General features: G+C 36.1%; 1 pseudogene; it reads right to left on the bottom strand.

The window, feature by feature from the left end:
* Positions 1-2,783: 2,783 nt before the first annotated feature.
* Positions 2,784-3,518, bottom strand: LOC114081657 (FGFR1 oncogene partner 2 homolog pseudogene; annotated as a pseudogene).
* Positions 3,519-4,311: the final 793 nt, after the last annotated feature.

Here is a 4,311-nt window from a genome sequence, read left to right as displayed (position 1 = left end):
TGTTATAATGGTTCTATAGTATGTTTTGAAATGAGGTATTGTGATGATTCCTTGCTGAACATTTATGGTTGGAGACACCACATAAAAAAAAATCTGACAACCATTACCACAGCAAGCCCAAGCCACATGGAAATACACTTGTATGCACTCCAGCCTGCAGTCTGAGTCCTCCCACTCATATCAGACCTCGGAGTAAATGAGTTTTCCAATGGAAAGATAAGCTGTCCCCACAGTGTCCTTTGTGAATTCCTGACCCACTGAAACTATGAGCTTCACACAATGATTATGTTAAGCTCCAAAGTCTGGGTGTCATGTTACATGGCAATAATAAATAGAAAAAAATATAAAGGTAATGTTATAGTAGCTTTTGCAAATGTCATGAGATTACACATGTTTAAAAATTCTAAAACCACAAATTAAAAAAAGAAAAGAAAAAAATTCTAAAACCTACTGTTTTACCATATGACTTCCTCCTAACTCTCTAGCCCACATCACTCTCCATAAGTCTCCCCCATCCACTCCTGTCCACACATGGCCACTCCAAGAGCCTTTCCACTGTGAACTTTGTTCTTCGTTGTCTCAAATTTCTACCTGCCCTCAAATTACCCAAACTGCTTCACTCCTCTGTACCCTTTCTTGTGTGTTACCCTCTGCTTGAGAGGCCCCACCTTTCCTACCATATCTAGCAAACATCCTGATCTTTCATATCCAGCATTCAGCTGTTATGACCATCCCCATCATGTCTACGCCTCCTGCCTCTGGAGCATCTGTATCTTTTTATGGAACAATCAGCCCCTAGAGACATGTCAGCTCTTCTTCCACAGGAAGTCATATGCTCCTTGATAGCTAGGGCCACATGTGCTTCATTTTTCTTCAGGACCTACTACCCTTGTGAGTCTACAGAAGGGCCTGGAAACTCCTACACGTGCTTAAAAGCCAGCACCTTGCTACATTTTGTACCATAGGCTCCTGCTTATCTCATCCCAATGATTACATTCATACTTTACACACACACACTGAGAAACTCAAAGTGCTTTTTTAAAAAATTAATCACTCATCTTTATTGATAAAATAGTCTCCTATGCAGTATATACTCTCAGACACAAATTTGAGGTTCTTAAAAAAAGGGGGGGTGTGGGGGATAGAAAACTGTCATTAAAAACAAAGTCTTTCAAACACCCACGACTTTAAAATTATATTCAAGCAAGAACACCAACAATAAATTAACTCATCTGTTTATAAAAATATTTATCAAGTAATGTTTTATAATTACAGCTGCCTAATGAATTGCCTTAGAATCTCAACTGTGTAGCTTATTTAATTTTTACTTGGGATAAAAACTCTTTGAATGTGCCACTGAATTAAGGACTACTTTCTGAAAAAATAGAAAAGTTTAAAAATAAAAGACTGTCATTTATAAAGTATCAGTTAAGGCATGTGAATGAAAAAAGAAATTTAATGTTTTGGGCCATTATTAATCCTTTTCTAATCAGTAAGCCCCATGTACCCTTCTCTCCCCAAACTTAATGTAGAAAATTTCTAAAGTGAAAAGTAGTTTTGAGTTTTACCAATATATGAAATTATACATAAAAATTGTCATGACATAATATTTAACAAATTATATACTTAAAAGTAGAATTTTCTATTTGTGTTAATTTTAACACATGATACAAATGAGTATATTTAATAATATTTGATACTCATCCTATTCTATGATCACGCCAAAATAAAGAAAAATTTAGGTTTCAATTGGTGTCAAAGTTTCTGTATCTTTTTGCTTTAAAAAAGAAATCTACTTACTGTTTGACATGTTTTAATAAAACCAATACTTGTAAATCCATAGATTTCCAACCCCCTTTAATAATGAAAAGCTATTAAAACAAAACAAACAAAACAAAACCTTAAGGGAATGAGGCAGATGGAGCTTAAAAATAATTTTTTTAAATTCAAGTCTACTTTTTCTGTATCTTAATTACTTTAAAAAGGGTTGTGTAAACCAGAATTTTGAAATTACCATACCTGTCTTACTACATCAAACATTTCAACTTTGTTAAGTAAATGAAATGTATGAGGTCCTTAAATACCAAACAGAAAAGAGAAAATTTGTTTTCATTATTGACTTAAAACTAAAACTTATTCTTCCAGAGGAGTAGCTTAACCTACTACATATGTCTATTTATAAGATCTTCTTTCTTAGAAAGTAATGTTCCTTCTCTTTCATTCCTGAAATATTTCATATTCTTTACAAGTTATGGACAATTGTTAGCTAAGTATCATTTATGTGGTAAATTAGCTATAATTAAATTTCCTTTTATTTGTGGTACATGTAAAGCATTACTGCAACCTTTAAACCTTAATTTTCTTTGAGAAAAAAAAAAATTAAATTAATGGGAAAGGAGACAGGCAATCACTAAAGCTGAAGTCTTATGGTACATAAGCTATTTGTTAACTCTGACACCAAACAGGAAGGATTAAATTGATTATAAGTATCTTCCATTCACAAAACCATGGCAAAATATCGTAAATTAGGATAATTCTGTAAATTCCCAAACATTTACTGGGAAAAGTCAAGTGTATCTAAGTATATCATTCAGAAAACCAATAGCACTGCTGAAAGCTCTTGATATTTTCAGCCATCACTGTGAAAACCCTTCATTTGTTCACCAATTAACAATGGCTCAGTTTCTATTTCAATTGTTTTGGAAAAAAGTTTATGACCAACCATACTTTTTTTTTTTTTTTTTTTTTTTTTTTTGCTATCACTTAGCTAGTGCACTGTACAAACTATAGAGGAAAAAAAAAAAGGATTGATTGAATTTGAGTTTTCTCTTCATTCATTCATTTATAGGCCAGTCTTTGTGACAGTTTAGAGTCAAATACAAAGTTCCCAGACTTGGAACCCTTTCAGCTCTTCCTCAGACTCAGGTCACTGTTGGTTACTAATGCTGACACAGATGTGCTTTCTGATGCATCATCCTTCCTTAGGTTCAAGTTATTTGAAGGATCTCTCTCAGGCCCTTGTTTTCTTGTTCAAGTTGAAATATGCGTTCCTGCTCCTTGCAACCCTGTTGCTGGTCAATTTCAATGGCTTTCCTCATCACTGCTGCCATTTCAGTTATCTGGTCAACATGTGCTTGTAACTCCTTGGAATGCTGTTCATTGAACTTCATTATTATACCTGGATCATCCTTTTTGCTAGCCATGAGCAATCTAAACATTTGTTCTCGATACTTGCTCATTATAAGTTTCAATGCAGACTGATGTTTTTCCAGGGATGTACGTTAATTCTTTGTTCTCTTGATGCAGTTCTCTGATTTGTGTGTTTACTTGCTGGATTCCCATAACTAATGTGGACCGTCGCCGATGTCTTGCGACTTCATTAAGTTCTTGAATTTCTTCCTGATACTGCTTCATTGCTTCTACTCGCTTGTTGAGAGCTGTGGTTTGCTCAAGCAGAGATTCTGCTGCATCGTCATGATCTCTCGATCAGCAAGTGCCTTCTCAATTGTGCAATTCATTTCTAAAAGAATATTGCGCTCTCAATCCCTCGCAGTGGTCGGCTGTGGAGATTAGGACCTTTGTCGGCCAGGTATTAAGCACCCAAAGGAAAAGACTCCGCACCCTTGTTCCGCGTCTTCAGCGAGCAGACGTAGAATCCAACAGAACAGCACAGACAGCTGGCAAGTCAGCGGGGTTCAGCCCCTCATTGACCCGGGATAAGCCTCCGCCGACCGTCTCCCACTAGCCTCAAAGTGCTTTAACATGCATAACTCGCACAGTTTTATTCTAAATAAGTTGATCCTCATCAATATTTTTCCATCTGGTAAACAAGGAAACAGAGTCTGGGACATCACTTGACTAACGATAATAAAATAGTAGGGCCTGTATAAGAACTTCAATCTAATTCCAAAAAGCCTGAGCTTTTTCCATAGTATGTGGGACATGCATATAAGTGTTTTTTATCAGTCAATGTGGGATATGTTAATTTATAGAAACAAATAGCCCACAGATCTCGGTGACATGAAATATCTCTTAGAGGTCAGGATCACTCTTCAAGGCAGCTGTCCTCTATGGGATGGCTCAGCATTACCCCTCCATAGCAATAAATATTTCCACACTTGCTAAAGCAGAGGCAGAGATTGGAGAACTGTACACCATAATTAAATCCCTCAAATCTGGGAAATGATACATGTTACTTCCACTGATATTTCATTGGTCAAAGCAAGGGTTAGTCATGCCTAACTTCAATGAGCCGGTATGCATTATCTTCCTAGACATTGCGAGTGGGGATAACATCAGCCACAATGCACA

Source organism: Marmota flaviventris, chromosome 13 (assembly GCF_047511675.1).
Source record: "Marmota flaviventris isolate mMarFla1 chromosome 13, mMarFla1.hap1, whole genome shotgun sequence".
Taxonomy (NCBI): domain Eukaryota; kingdom Metazoa; phylum Chordata; class Mammalia; order Rodentia; family Sciuridae; genus Marmota; species Marmota flaviventris.
This window is presented reverse-complemented; position numbering and strand designations above follow the sequence as displayed.